Source organism: Lactuca serriola, chromosome 9 (genome assembly GCF_051521515.1).
Source record: "Lactuca serriola cultivar US96UC23 chromosome 9, Lser_US96UC23_V15, whole genome shotgun sequence".
NCBI lineage: Eukaryota > Viridiplantae > Streptophyta > Magnoliopsida > Asterales > Asteraceae > Lactuca > Lactuca serriola.
The window spans coordinates 216,791,339-216,808,488 of record NC_136416.1 but is presented as its reverse complement, the minus strand read 5'-3'; the positions used below and the strand labels follow the sequence as shown (position 1 = coordinate 216,808,488).

Genomic DNA, 17,150 nt, shown 5'->3' with positions numbered 1-17,150 from the left:
AATGCTTATCGTTTGAAGCTGCCAAGTCACATTCGATGTTCTGATGTTTTAAATGTGAAACATTTACTTCCTTTTCATGAGGATTCTTTTGATGATGATCTTGTTACACAATCGAGGTCAAATTTTGTCTACCCAGGAGGGGATGATGCGGGCCCTAGTGTGGACGAGCGGGCACTTGCGTTCCTAGAGGCCCGCGATCGTGTGACTAAAGGGGCTTCACGAAGACGGTCATAACTTTGGCTACGGATCTCCGTTTTGGGCCTACAACCAGTCAAATCGAAGCTTGAAGCAAGGTGCACATCTAGATAAGTACCTAAAGGGGACTTACCCATTTTTGAGTCCATAAATCGCTTTCTAAATTGGACTTGTGGACATTTTTGTGTTTTTTTTTAATTTTTGGACTTTGCTTTTGGGTTTGTGTTTGGCCCGTGTCTTATTAGGGTTTCTTTTAAAATTCTGCTTCTTATTTAAGTCTTTCTGATGTAATCTGGATGGTCATTGATCAATTTAAAGAACTTTCATTTTCTCTCAAAATTTTGTGTGTGTTTACCGAATTTTGAAGCCAATCCCACGGTATTCATAGAATCAACGTGGTTTGGGCAAGATTATCCTGGGTATTCTTCTAGAATCAACAGTTTTGATCTTTGGTCATTTTTCGCTGCATCAGATTTGAGCCTTATGATGTCGTTTCACGAGGTCACCAGGAATAATGTGGTAATCAATTCACGAGATGTCAATTCATGAAGTCGCCCTAATTCTCGTTGCTTACGCTTTCTTCGTTCCTGCTTGCTGCTTCCCAGAGATCCATGTGTGTTCTAGTGCACTATGTTTACTTTCTTGGACTGATATCAAGTTGGGCTAGCTTCGGCCTCTTAGACACATGTATAGATTAATTTTTTTTATATAAATATATATACTATAAATCTCAGAAATTTTGGGCCCCTGGGAGGTCGTCCGGATGATCGCACGGAAGTTCGAAGTTTACAAATAATCGATCCTAATTTTCAATTCAGTGCACACTACAAGTAGAGAGTACGAAGAAGAAAGAAAATGGAAACAAAAAATGATTACCAGGTGATTATATCGGTCGTGCTTGCTTGGAACCCTAGCCATGGCTTGGCGAGAGAGAGAGAGAGAGAGAGAGAGAGAAAGAAAGAAAGAAAGTCTAATGAGTATAGTTGGGTGCTTTTCTTCTCGATGATTCTAGCATCAAGTTTTCTTCAGGTGTCAAAGAAAGGGGTTTAAGTTTAATAGCTACGGACGAAGAATGTGTATTTTCAATTTTCATCCCTCTTCTTTCATTGTACACACTTTCATCCCTTTTGTTTGGTTTCTTACACATCCCTTTTCACATACATTGATTTATGTAGGGATGGGTTTCTTAACCAAAAAATCGCAATCGAAACCTGATCAGAAACTGGGTGGAACCGATAGGGGTGTTCGTTTTGATGGATCGGTTTGATCCGATCCAATCAAGTGAATCCAAATTGATTTCGGTTTTCAAAATATGGATCCGAATAGTCCAAACTAAATTCAAATACGATCCGATCCGATCCGATTACAATTCGGTTGGATCGGTTTTTATAATTCGGTTTTCATAAACTAAAACATTTTAAAACGGCATATAATTATAATATTATCAAACTTTACACAAGAAATGAAAACAAATTATTTAGTTGTCATTTGAAATTTATAAACACCTACTAAGAAGATATATTATAACTAAATATTTTATAGATATAAAACTTTTGAGAGAAAATGCATATTAATGTTTTTTTTACCGGGTAAAACATTTTGAACCTATTTGAAAAAATAAATAACAAAATTAATAAATAACTATAGATATATATTATAAATAAATAATATTTATTCGGTTTTTTTGGACTATTCGGTTCTTATTTTATAAACCAAAACCAATCCGAATATCCGAACCAAATAGTCCAATCCAAATTGTCCAATTTTACAATTCGGTTTTATCCAAATAGTGAACAGCCCTAGGAACCGATTAGTGGTATTCCATATGGTCTTTGGTTCTCTCAATCCATTATTTTTGGGTTTCGGTTATTTCGATTATGGTTTGGTTTCGTACACATTTTTAGATGGCACGTTTTCTAATAGAACCGAACCGGAACCGGTTAGTGATATTCGGTCCGATTCTTGGTTCTCATTTCACTTCTTACTCGGTCTTCAGTTATTTTGGTTTTGGTCTGGTTCTGCAACTGGTTACATCCCTATTTTAGAGCATCTAGCTTTTCCGATATTTTTTTGGTGTTAACCATATCGCCACATAAATAAACCAAAAGGTTTAACAAAACTCAACTAAAATAAAATAAAATAATGACAGCAAGAATCGTTTCATTGGTCTAGATGGCCACATCTAAACATTTAAACTTGTATCACAAAGCTTATCTATGGTCATATTGGTAGCAGTTTTGTAGAGTAAATGAATAAAGTAATATTAAAAGTAAAAAGAAAAAAACTATCTACTAAATTTGTAAATTTACAAGCAATGTGGAAAAGCTTAATCGATGTAAATTTATGTAAATAAATAAGAAATCTTTATTTTGTGATTAATTTTAATGAAAATTGAAAATATCTAATTATTGAAAATAAATTAGAATTTACATTCTCATCCAAAATAATGAAAAACGGTGGAGCAATGACTTCTTTGATATTTTCATATGTATCTACCTTCTTAATAAATCTACCTTCTTAGGCTAGAGAGAGTGCTAGCACTCCTAGCATCTTGTCATGTAGGATTTTTAATGTCATATAGGTTTTGATATTGCCAGATAAGCTTAGCATTTATAGGTTAAAAAAGATAGGGAGTAGCAGTAAGAGGAGTTTAATAGGTTTTGTTTTGAATAAAAATAAATAAATAAATAACCACAGCCAATCACAACCAACATTTTCTTCTCTTTCTTCTCGCTACCTCCCTGGTGATACATCACTAGCAAGTCCTCTAGCGACTCTTAAAGGGTGGTGTAGAAATGGTTAACGAGTGTTTTGGCGAGAGGGGTGGCGAGGTCACTCCCTCAAGCCTTAGGCTAGAGGGAGTGGTGCCACAAAAGTTGCACTCCATTCACTGCCACGTAGGCGACACGTCAGTAATAACCACAAAAGTGTGGTTTCATGTCACACCCAAATAGTGGTGTCACACTCAATTTAAAAGGTATAAAAAACATTTTCTAAAAAAAATCTGACCAATCACAGCTTAATTGGAATGGCATATGGAAAAGAGGAGCACTCCATTAAAATGCCACACTACGGTCTCTACCGCACCAAAACTACAGAAAGGAGACGATGTTCCAAGCTGATGTGCCAAGGGAGTGCACCCTCTACCACACTCACTCTCTCAAACGTTAATGAAAGAATAGTTTTCCAAAACCACCGGTCTCTTTTCTATACTCTTTGCAGCATAGCATTTTCCTAGACTATCTCCTAAATGTTTTCCCGCTCATTGAATCTCTTAACTCCTGTCACAATTCTTACATACAATCATAGGTCTTGATGATAAATCATTGTGAAATTCAAAATTGAAATCCTTATTTTTCTTTGCGGCGGTTTTATTCCATAAATATTCTTCACATCACCTTCACCATAACTGGATACCTAAGCTCTTAAACCTCGGCCTTCAGGTTTTTGTCTTCTTTTGATGTTTCTAATCAATTGCAGGTTTAAGCTTCTAATTAATTTTTTGATTGGTTTTCTTTTGGCTATGAAGATCTCTAATTATGTGCATGTTCTATTATTGGCGTTTAAGGTAAATCACTTTTTCAAATTCCTGAAAGAAGGAAAAGGTATACATGACATTTCTCATATAAGAAATGGTGTTCAGTGGTCTCTATCCATCTTTCTATCTTTGAGATAATTGAAATTTGAGTTGTTTTTTTTGTATGCCTACCAATTGTTTGTTAAAATGCCTTGAATCCAACACTAAAATTTTCGTTTTTTATTACATTTGTGATTGGTAGGAATGAATAAAATTTTCAAAAGGGTTGGATCCATGGAGGCATAGAAGAACAGATGGAAAGAAATGGATATGGTCGAAGGATCGTGGGGTCTGACCATAAGTACTATAAATTCCCAACCCACAAAACTATATCACATTCAAGAAGGGTTGTGAATATGAATCATACTAACAATACTAATAATCTCACCGAACCATTGTCATACCAACAACGAGGTGATTTTATTGATAAATCTGTCAAATGGGTCTTTGACTTCATTCAAAATCTACCAATTTAATTTTCATACATGTAGGTTCTTGATTTTAATAAACTCATCATTTTCGATAGGCAATTTCTTTAAATTTCAACTTTTGTTGGTGTTCGTGGATTGTTGTTTGCTGTTTTAATCTACTTAATGTGTAAGCACGCTAGTTGGATTGCATGTGCTAGATTACAGTTAAATGTAAACTTCCATTTTCTTTTATTCTTCGTTTTCTAATTATGAATTGATTTCAACACTTTCATAATTTACTTCTTTTTCATTAGACTTATTGGTTTTAGTATATTTTATTGTTTTTGAACAACTTTGAAGAACCCCTTGAACTTAGTGCGTGTGTCTTCTATGAGACCGCCATATTATCTCTTCTGTGTTTTGATATAACAAATTGGTCCATATAATTGAAATTTGAGCACAACCGATTAGAATTATCAACTTATGAGCTTTAGTTCCTGTTTTAATTTCATGCTCTTAATATTTTTTTTCCATTTATGTTAACAACTATGAGCTTCTTTGTTCATTATTTGTGTTCTTGCTTTGATCAATTTGTAAAACATTAATTTTGTGCAAAAATGCTATCAAGTTTACTCATAAAGGGAAGATTTAGATAACATTTCTTGATATTAATGTTAAACAACTTTTATATTCTTGAAGTTTAGAAGAGTTGGTGATTTGTTCATTAAACATAACATGTTATTAGTTTGGGTTGTTCAAATAACATTTGTATTAGGGCAGACGGAGTCACCAGTGGGTTGGGTTGTGGGATGTGCGGCAGCGATAGTACCATCGGTTTAGGATACCTTGCACCAAGGGATAAGCGGTTTGGAGTATTGATTTTGATTTTGCGGGTTTATGAACCCGTCAAGTTGCATGCATGTTAAAAGTAAATGTGATAAAAGTAAACCATTCATTGCCACTTTTTTGTATTTAATGAATCTTTCGCTTTTTTTTTTTTTAATATAAATTTATAATACTCACATTTCATTTAATATAAATTGTGAGTTTGTGTGAGAAATTTTAACAAAGAGTTTATTTTCAAAGGATGTGGAAAGTGGAAAGTGGGTTGAGTGGGTTGGGAAAGATAAGATTTTCATATGTTATAGGTTGGGAAAGATTGAAGTGAGAGAATAGAAAAAAGCTGATGTGGCAGTGGGTTGAATGGGTTGAGAGGGAAGGACTCCCTCCTCCCTTAAGAGTTTGATCGCTCGACTTTATCTATAAATTACTATGACATTTTTGGTCCGTGATACATACATGAATTGGACAAGTGACAATCATTATTATTTATATAAACTAAGAACTCATCACAATATTGCTTTCACAAAGATATATCTAACTTGTCAAACCATCACGAACCTAACTCAATTACTAATTGATTGGTTTGATATTTTTAACCCGTTTAATTAAGGCGTGTTTGGCACGGAACGTTTGAGAGCTTCTAGCTACTAACGTTTGACAAAACGCTTTGTTTTGAACAGAAAATCTTGTTTGGCACTACAAGCTTCTAACTTTTAGTTTAAACAAAACGCTACAAATTCAAATGCTACCCCACGTAACATTTAACAAAAAGCTACCTACTACAAGTTACCCGCTACCAGTTAGTTTTGCCGAACACACCCTAAATAAATCAAAGATGTTTAACACATTTAATTAAATTGACTAAATTATAACTTATATTTTCAATTTTTTTAAGCATGTTATTCAATTTTATTTAATATTTATGAAATATTAATATCTAATAATTAATATGTAATTATGTTATCTTTATCTGCGGTTGTATTTTTTTTTTTTTTCAAACTTGACAATCATTGAATTTTTTTTCCTTCGGAATGCAATTTCAAGACATTTAATAAATAGATTGGGTTAGGTTGAGAATCACACTTGGAAGAAACCCTAAAAGTTCACGGGCTTTGACTACAACAGATGTCACATCGTGGACATACCCTTGCCACGGCATGGCACTCAAGATAATGCACGTTTTTCAGAAGCATGCCACGTCGTGGCACTCCATGCGCCACACTGTGGCATATGGTTTTTCCTCCAAAAAAATCATGCATTTGATTCCACTATGTCATCCACTGATTCATTCTGAGAAACGGATATTACATTACGTTAGATTATGGGTCAAAATATCCATCGATAATTTGTATAAATTCAATGATCACGTATAAAATATTTTCCAAAATATGTAATTTTAACCATATTATCTAGCGTACAATAAAACCAATTTAGGATAATCAAGAAAAATGCAATATAGATTTCAAGCAAAATCTAAGATTCGAACACAAAATATCTTGCTTTGTCTTTTATGTTTCATTGAGACATCAACTTTTCCTTATAAAGATAAGAGAAGAAAATAATATTTATTGGGACATAAACTTTTCCTTATAAAGATAAGAGAAAAAAATATATTTGCAACAACCAAATTTTATACTAATAAAGACACTAGATAGTTAAATTCAGTTATTTTTTGTGGGACGTTGTGTTTGTCCCAACAGACACGACAATTGGGTTTTAGCTGGAGAATTTAATATATATATATATATATATATATATATATATATATATATATATATATATATATATCTTGTTTCGGGTTTTGGCAATGTTGCCACCAAGAGGCTCTGCACTTTGGACCAAACTAGATGTGCTACCCCGGACCTTATGTTCTCAAAGTCATTTTAATTTATCAGAACGTGCACTCCGTCCATGTGCACTCCGTACCTCCATGCTCGCATTATAGCTAAAGTTGAAATTTGCTTATCTCAAGTCAATCTCGATCATACTAAATGACTTCATAACACTTAAATCACCAACAATGTATATGTTGAAATCAACAAGCAATCAAGCATGTTTTCATGTATTGCTCCTTCACTAGATCACTTTGAATCAATGTTTGGTGGAACATCAATTGTACTTCTTTGTCCGATATTCGTCGGTTTTCGAGGATGGTAGTCCCGGTGAAATCTTAGTCATTTTTATAAACAATATTTTGTTGTATTAGGTGCAAACTATGTTTTGGTTTATCATGATGGTTCACTAAAAAACTTCGAAGCGCATCTCTTCTTGATGATGTCAAGCTTCTTTCGTCTGTATGGCTTTCAAATAGATGTCAATGGTTATCGACTAGTATAATTGGCTTTTGCAGCCCTCTTGTTTAGAATCTTTTTTTTAGCCTTTAGCAAGTCTATAATCAATTTATTTGTCATTCAAAAAAGAGTTTAGTTCCGTAAGTGTAATTAAAACCCCTTAAATTCCTTACTTGAACAGGGGCGGTTCCGCTATGGTGCTATAATGGCACCGACAACCCCATGTGTCTTTTGCAACACATACTATATGAAATCCCGCGTCAACCCTCTACTTGAAACTTTTCTTTTTCTTCTACAGGAGGGGTTAGTTGCACCACCATGTTTGCAAAAAATTAGTCAAACTCTGTCATTACATAGTGTTGTTATGTTTATAGCATATACAATATTTTTGTAATTTACTCACGTATCTGTGTTTTTTAACTTTTAGAGCAATACTTGCAAAATTGACTTAAGAGTAAACTTCTCATAATACTTATCTTAACTCCTAAGAAAAATCAAAAATATAAGTACGCTTTATTACGGATCAATCAAAATATTCAAATTCATAATTTAAATTTAATGAAATTGATTTATTCTTGGTCAATATATTATTGTTGTATCTTGCCTAGTTTAGGTCCATAATCTTCTCCTTTCCATATGTTGTAAATGGCTACAAATAGCCCTCTGATGTATGTATTGTTCATTAATGAAGATTTGCAAACACATAACTTTACATGGTATCAGAGCCTAAATTGCACAAACGAGATCTGATCCTCAGCCATATCATCTTCCTCACCAACCATGTCTAACCCTAATTCTGCCATTGTTCAGCTCACAGCCCTTGCTCATTTTCCCATTAAACTTACAGCCTCCAACTTCACTGTATGGAGGAAGCAAGTTCAATCAACCTTAATTGGACTTGATCTCTACAATATCTTGATGGCACTCTTCAACCACCATCAAAAGTCACAACCGACAAAGAGAAAACAAGCCCTAATCCCGATTATCTTCCATGGTCTAGACAAGACCAGATGATAATCAATGCACTATTAGGGAGTTGCTCTGACTCCATCCAACCAATCATCTCTTCTGCTAACACAGCCCAAGAAGTCTGGGAAAGACTCAACTTAAGTTACGCGAGTGCCTCACGGTCTCGTATTATCTCCCTCAAATCCAAGCTCGCTAAAAACCCACAAGGTAATCGATCCATCACAGACTATCTACATGATATGAGAGCAATTACAAACGATCTGGCCCTTGCCCAAAACCCGGTGACCGAAGAAGATCTGATGGTTCACATCCTCTCGCAACTCGGTGACGAATACACAACAATTTTTGCTGCACTTAAAGTTCGTGAAACTCCAATCTCATATCCAAATTTGTTTGATAAACTCCTTGACTTTGAACGATCCTTAAAAGCTACCTCAGTGATACCCGAACCAGTGCTTACCACAGTCAACTACACAAATCGCCAACAAAATCAATCTCAGTCCTACACTTCTGCTGGTCTGGTTACTGCCCCACGCACCAACGAATACTCATCAAATAATCAGCAATGCAACTCTTGTACTCCATGGTCTACTCCACAGCAAGGCGGAACACGTTCAAATCGGACATCTGTGACAACCCGATATTTCAACTCTTTGTAATGACCTAAAAAGTCAAGTATTGTAACCACTTTTGAGTTAATAAAATTAACTTTGATAATAAAATGTCCAAAAAGTTTCTATTTAAATTCCTTCTATGTTTAATGTCATTAAACCGTGATCGTACGTAAAAAGAACGCCCGAATCCGACTTCATATATTGAAGTTATTATTTTTCCGAGTTCGGCTTAGCAACAGACAGCTAAAAACTCGAATCGGAGATCGAGCGACTTTTGGCCAGAATGACCTAAACGAGAATCGAAAGTCTCGACAATGGTAATTCAGCAGTAAAAAGTCTGGCAAAAACCGACGTCAGATAAAGAAGTTATGAATTTTTAGAGAAATTCCTTAAACACGACACTTTAAAAATAAATAATAAAAATATTTTCGAAATTTGCCGATGGAGTCTAAACGAAAGTTGTAGGGCGTAGTCTCACCTATGCGTGGATATAAAGACCATCAAAAACGGAATTCGTATGAAGAAGATATGAATTTTAGAAGTTTATTAATTAAATTAAATATAAATTTAATTATAAACTCTTGGTATTATCCGAAGGGAGTCAGCAGATAGGGCCGAAGTACGCCCTGCGTACCCTCGTACGCCCCGCGTACTCAAGGCCTAGGCCTCAGATCGTCCATGTCCCGGTCTATGCGAAGTAGCCTTGTCCCATCCGAAGTCCGAGGCAGTCGAGGACTCGGTCATGCATGACGTACGCGTACGCCCCGCGTACCCTCGTACGCCCCGCGTACCAAGGCGGTTCCAGCCCCTATAAAAGGGATGCGAGGGTTCCGAAGAAAGGGCTCCATTTCTCTCCTTTCTTTTGTGTTCTTGCCTCGTTTTCCGTGTCCGTTCTAACCCGAAGCCCCGGTCATTTTGCTCAAGTCCCGAAGGTCGTTTTTACTCCCGAGAATCCCGAGAAAAATCCGTTTCCCGAGACGAAACTCTGCCCGGTTTCCATCTCGCTTTCTTCAAACTTTCAAGTGAGTTCATACCCCTTAATTAACCTTTTAAATGTTCTATAAATGCTTTTATATGCTTTCAAGGGGGGGAATACAAGTAAAACACACGAGTATCATCGTGTGTTATATAAAGAATTTTTATATGCTTTTATTTAACCAAATCATATGTGATTTATAAACTTTATAGGGAACTCTCGTATATAAAATACGTTACAATAGCATTCTATCTTTTGAAATATAAATTGTTGTAATGCATGTATAAACTAAACATTTTCTTAGATTATATGTATACTTGTCTATCTTAGGCCCTACAAAAATCTATACTTTCATAACAAGTGATTCCTTTTCTAGGTATTTCTAAACAAACGAGACACACTTTTAGAAAACTATAATAGGTATAGTTTTATGAGGATATTGCTAACTTTTACATACTAGAAACACAATTTTCAAGAAGTCACTTTCATATACAAGAACAAACGAACACTGTAACACGTAAATTTGTTTTTACACCACGGTTTGTGAGACATTAACTTCACGTACGTTCGAGTACACATTTCAAGTCCTGTATTATATACCAGAATCCATTGGAGGGGGAGCATGGTGTTTGTGTATAGATCTATACGGGCTTGACAACCCGCGCCTTGACTGTTAGCTACAGTCCACCATTTGGGGTGACAAACGTCATAACATTCCAACGCCTGAAGAACGTTGTGTATAGGCATTCCGAGTCAATAGTATGGTTATAAAACTCACATGGGGTATTAAAAATACATTGATTTACGAGGTTTTCAAACACATTGGTTATTTTACACTTACATACATTTTTAGAAACAAACATTGGTCTTGAGAGAATGCTACTTTTATACTAGTAGAAAATATAGGATTTTCTAGAAACAAACAAACACGGACAAAACATTTCATTTCATACAAACATTATCATTTAATACTTATGAAACTCACCAGCTTATATGCTGATCTACTCTTTCAAAATTACTTGTATGTCCCAGGGATTCAGTAATTTCAGGTATCAATATGCTTTTGAAGAAGGGATGCTGCGGCACCAGTTTAATCTCATATTTTGACATCATATTGTAATTGGTTTTGAACATGTAACTTTTGAAAAATGTAAACTTTCAATTATATATATGATGGTTTTATTGCTTTCTTTACTATGTATTCATTTGTTACGTTACCACATGAAGTCATCCGCCCCCGAACGTTTCTGCCGTTCAGGTTTGGGGGTGTGACAACATCCTTTTGCCATTACTGCAATATTTCTGGTCACCACACAAAGGGCTGCAGAAAGCTCTCTAAATTCCTCAAAGAAAATAATATTTCAGTGGTGAACTCCCAAGGTACAAGTCCTGTTGCAAATGTGACTACATCTGGCTCCACAAATGCTACACCAACTTGGCTCTTTGACAGTGGTGCTTCCAACCATGTCACCTCAAATCATGCAACACTTCATAATCTTTCTGAATATGGAGGCCTTGATGAGATTGTTCTTGGTGATGGTAAGAGCCTTAAAATCTCTCATACAGGCCAAAAACAAAATTCAAACTACATACAAAACCTTAAATTTGCCTAATGTTCTTTGTGTTCCTCATTTAAAAAGGAACCTTATATCAGTTGCTAAATTATGTAAGACTAACCAAGTTTCATATGAATTTTTTCCAACTCACTTTTTTGTGAAGGATCTTCGCACGGGGGCGCGTCTCTTGTGGGGGGGAGAACACTGATGACGTTTACCATGCTACCCTGTTGTCCGCTCCTCAAATCAACCACACCATCAAAACTTCGTTTCTAGACTGGCATCACAAACTTGGCCACCCATCAATAAAAACCTTTGTGTGTATTATAAAACACCTAGGTCTCACCTCAAAGTCTATGTCGGATTTTCATGCTCACTGTGTGTCTTGTTCAATTAATAAAAGTCACAAACTTTCATTTGGTCAAAATTCACTTTTTGCTAACAAACCACTACAACTTGTGTACTCAGATGTGTGGGGACCTGTTCAAACTTCTATTGGCCAGTATAGATATTATGTCATATTTGTGAACTTTTACTCCAAATATATTTGGCTATACCCAATGAAACATAAATCTGATGTTGCCACATTATTTCCACAATTTAAATCACTAGTGGAAAAATATTTTGACACCCCACTTGTATCCCTCTTTACTGACAATGGTGGAGAATATCAAGGCCTAACCCCTTTCCTCAAAACAAATGGAATTTCCCATTATACTACCCCTCCCCACATGCCGGAACAAAATGGAACCGCTGAACGGCATCATCGTCACATTGTTGAAACGGGGCTAGCCCTCCTTCATTATGTCGGTCTTCCTCTCAGTTTTTGGACACACGCTTTTCAAACTGCTATGTACCTAATAAATAGACTACCCACTCCAGTTCTTGGTCATCAAAGTCCATTTGAACTCTTGTTCAACCAACCACCCAATTACTCTAAACTAAAGTCATTTGGCTGTCTATGTTACCCTTGGCTTAGGCTCTACACACAATCCAAACTTCAACCCCATTCATCCCCTTGCATCTTTCTCGGCTACTCTTCATCAAGATCAGCCTATAAATGCCTTGATCCAAAAATAAAAGACTCTACCACTCCCGACATGTTGAGTTTTTCAATCACATATTACCCTACAAAAGCACCCAATACAACCCTCCCACTCTACCTACGGCTGACAATTTTCTTGCAACATCTATGTCATCTCAAACATATATGCATGTACCTCCTACTACCATTCCAAGTTCACCTTTTCAAACTCCACACGCACCATGCAACCTACCCTCTTCATCCAACTCAACGCTAGAACCTAATGAACCATTATCACCTAACCAATCCTCACCTGATCTCTCCTCCCCACCTCCTTCCCAATCACCCACTCCTGACCAACATACCCCCAACCCACACCCCTCACCCCCACCCCCACCCCCACCACCTCTTGCACCAAGACACCGAAAGCCAAACTCTAAATATTTCAACTCCACCTTTATTAACACATCCACCTTACACCCGATCCCTCCCACTCTTGAACCCACCACCTACACTCAAGCCATGAAAATTCCAGATTGGCGCAAAGCAATGGACTTGTAATTCAATGCCTTACTCCATAATGGCACGTGGGAACTTGTCCCATGTACCTCTCACACTCCCATCAATTGCAAATGGGTGTTTCGAGTCAAATGCAACCCGGACGGTTCTGTTGCCAAATACAAAGCTCGGTTGGTGGCAAAAGGTTTCCAACAACAATACGGAAAAGACTACTTTGACACCTTCAGTCCAGTCACTAAACCTGTCACCATTTGAACCGTTCTCTCCATTGCACTCTCAAAAGATTGGTCACTTCGTCAACTCGATGTGAACAATGCATTTCTCCATGGAACTTTGAATGAAGAGGTGTTCATGATCCAACCTCCGGGTTACGTTCACCCCCAATTCCCCAACCGCATATGCAAACTCAAAAATCTATATATGGTCTTAAACAAGCACCTCGTGCTTGGTACACTGAACTCGCCACCTTTCTTACCTCTGTTGGGTTTCACAAATCCATGGCCGATGCATCCCTCTTCATTTATAATCATGATGGCATCACATGTTACTTCATGGTTTATGTTGATGATATTGTCCTCATTGGTAATAACCCTACCTTCTTGGACAAGTTTGTCCACACTCTTGCCCAACGATTCTCTATCAAAGACCTTGGTCCGTTACATCACTTCCTTGGCATAGAGGTTATTTCCACCGCTTCCGGCCTTTTCCTCTCTCAACACCGTCACATTCAAGACCTTCTCACCCGCTTTCACATGGATGGTGCAAAAGAAGTTGCTACTCCCCTATCCTCATCAGTTGTTCTATCCCTAATGGATGGCTCTCCCCCGGTTGACCCAACTCTATATCGCAAACTAGTGGGCTCCCTTCAATATCTTGCATTTATAAGACCTGATGTCTCATTTGCGGTTAACAAGTTATCTCAGTTTATGCATGCTCCTTCTCAAACACACTGGCAAGCATTAAAAAGAGTTCTTCGCTACCTAAAAGGAACAATACATCATGGTCTCTTCTTAAAACGGGCAACTACACTTGACCTCAAGGCCTTCTCAGATTCTAACTGGGGTGGTGTTTCCACCGCCGGTCGATCCACTACAGCATACTTATTATATCTTGGGGGCAACATCATCTCCTTGTGGTCTGCCAAACAAAAGTCGGTATCCCAATCTTCTACGGAAGCAGAGTACAAGGCTCTTGCCAATGCTGCAGCAGAAGTCTCTTGGGTACAAAATCTACTCCATGAACTTGGTATAACCACAGATCACCCTTCCACTCTCTATTGCGACAATACAGGTGCCACCTATTTGTGTTCTAACCCGGTTTACCACTCTAAGATGAAACATGTCGCCTTGGACTATCACTTTGTGCGAGAAAAAGTCACCAATGGCTCCCTTCGAGTACTCCATATCAACTCCACGGATCAACCTGCAGATGCTCTCACCAAGTCGCTGCCTCATTCTACATTTCTTCATCTAAGGTCCAAGATTGGAGTCTCCAACGGATCCTCCATCTTGCGGGGGCGTATTACGGATCAATCAAAATATTCAAATTCATAATTTGAATTTAATGAAATTGATTTATTCTTGGTCAATATATTATTGTTGTATCTTGCCTAGTTTAGGTCCATAATGTGTTGTAAATGGCTACAAAAAGCCCTCTGATGTATGTATTTTTCATCAATGAAGATTTGCAAACACATAACTTTACATGCTTTACCTTTACATTAATAAAATAAGAAAATATTTTATTACAATGAATCGCTTGTTGCCGTCATTCATACAATTAAAGTTACTAGCTGGCTCCATTCCGGACTTGGTTCATAGAGTCCGAGTCCATCATCACAAGTGAATTTGATTCGGGCCTTGTTTCTGTCTTTCCTATTAACTGCTTTCTTGATAAGGAATTACAATGGCAAATTTTGTAAAATTGTAGGACTTGGAGAGAAAGTATTATTATTCTGACTTTCCGGATTAAGTCTTCTTTTCCGTATTAATATAAAGAAAACACTTATTATATAACACTTGCAAAGTTAAATAACAGCATGTTAAACTTCCAAAGCTTTTAAATTTACTATTAGCCCATGGAATTGTTTTTTCTTAAAAATGAGTTGGATGCAAGAAATAGCTACGTACGTACTTCTATTGGTTGTTTACTATTGTGTTCTACCTTCATCATGACTTTCTGTGTTAAATAAAGAAAATACACTCGTATATAGCTTACGACATTAAACAACAGCTTGTTAAACATCAAAAGTCTTTAGATTAACAACAATGGAATAGTTTTTTCTTGAAAAAATGAGTGAAACGCAAGAAATAGCTACCTACTTTAATTGGTTGGTTATTTTATTGTTCTACTTTCATCATGACTTTCTGTATAAAATAAAGAAAATACAATCATATATAGAACGACAACTTGTTAAACATTAAAAGTCTTTAAATTTACAACTAGAAAATCGAATCGCTTTTTCTTGAAAAATATGAGTGAAACGCGCGAAATAGCTATGTATTGTGGTTGGTTGTTTATCATAGTGTTCTACTTTCTTCACTACTTTCTGTATTAAACAAAGAAAATACAATCATATAAAGCTTACTAGATTAAACAAAAGCTTGTTGAACATCAAAATTCTTAAAATTTTCAAGTAGCAAATCAAATCGTTTTGCTGTTAAAATGAGTTAAAACTTAAAAGCAAGAAGTACCTATTTACTTTCATTAATTTGTTTATTATAGTGTTCTACTCAAGTACATTATGACTTTCCGTATTATGTCTTCTTTTTCATTGATTTGTTTATTATAATGTTTTATCCCTTTTTACTTTGAAAAAATCACAAGAAAAAGAACCAAAGTAGATGATCAGATCTCACAAGAACTCATCTCATGTAAGCAACCAATACAAGGCTGTGCTTTTATTTACAATTTTCAATTCAGGAAAAGTGTCTACGAAGCTAAATGATTCAAACCAACAAAAATATTGCTTATTAGAAGACACCATTTAGAATGCTATGCGGATAGAATAATAGTTAGTCTTCTGAAACGACCACTGAGATCTCACCTTTATCAAGCATGTGGTAGAAGGATTTGGTCCTTCTGGTCAGGTCCTTATGGTACGTGTATTTCCATGCAGCACCACAAATGTAACCCAACACCATGCCAATACCTATTTCTTTGATGATCATTTTTGCAGTCCCAGGTGGAGCTCCAGCCATTTTTGTTTTCTTTTGATATAACCAACAATATCTGCACACATACAGTTTAGAACAACATCAAGATTTTATCACAAATAACTCAAGAAAAGCTAATCAATTTGTGATTAGATTAAATGACTTGATGTATCTTGAACAATATACATCGAAACAAACATTTTGTTACATCATCATCTACAAATATTATATATGCAGATTAACTTCACAACTTGTACAAGCACAATCTCAGGTGCTTGGATAACAATATAAACTGCTCACCAGATGCGACATAGCAAAAACAAAGATATTGATGAGAGAGTTGGTACAAATATGGATTAATTAATCCTACTTTAGAAGTGATAAATTAATGTTTGATTTTGAGAGTTTAGGAAGAAAACTCTCATCAGAATTTCAAGTACTTTTGCATATTTTTTAGACAATGATGTTATCAGTTTCGTGTATTGCTAATTAAATGATTGATACGATAGTACGATACGAAACTTGGATACAAATCCAATATTTATCATTAAACGAAACTATAGATAAATATGGTACGCATATATACTAACAAAAAGATTCAAATAAAATTCTAGGAAATAAGAAATCTTACCTGTTAGAGCAAGACGCGGGAGGAATGCAAAGGTAGATTAAGGAACCCTAGGTTAATTGAACGAAAAAACAGAAATACAATACGATCAAAATAGATAGAACAAAAAGCAAATGATCATAATATGGGTGATCGAAATTAGCAAGTTGATATGGGCCAAGGGAGCACCTTTGATGATGACCTGGTAGGGTAACAGAGAGTGTATGTAGGATTAGATTGAGGAAGACGGTTGGTTTAGTTGGCGGGTCTTATGCAAAAACAAAAAAGCAGTTGGAAAATTACTTAAATGGTCCCTTGAACTTTATCAAAACTTCAGTTATTATATACGATGAGTTTACAAGTGTTGTCTTTTATTGTATTTTCACAATATATTATGTATTTTTTGGAACTTCC

General features: G+C 36.0%; 1 long non-coding RNA gene across 1 annotated transcript; it reads left to right on the top strand.

Moving 5' to 3' along the window:
- Positions 1–3,304: 3,304 nt before the first annotated feature.
- LOC145074150 (uncharacterized) lies at positions 3,305–4,434 on the top strand. The gene is made up of 3 exons (XR_013691724.1): positions 3,305–3,638; positions 3,725–3,763; positions 3,975–4,434. It is a non-coding gene; the product is annotated as an uncharacterized LOC145074150 (long non-coding RNA).
- Positions 4,435–17,150: the final 12,716 nt, after the last annotated feature.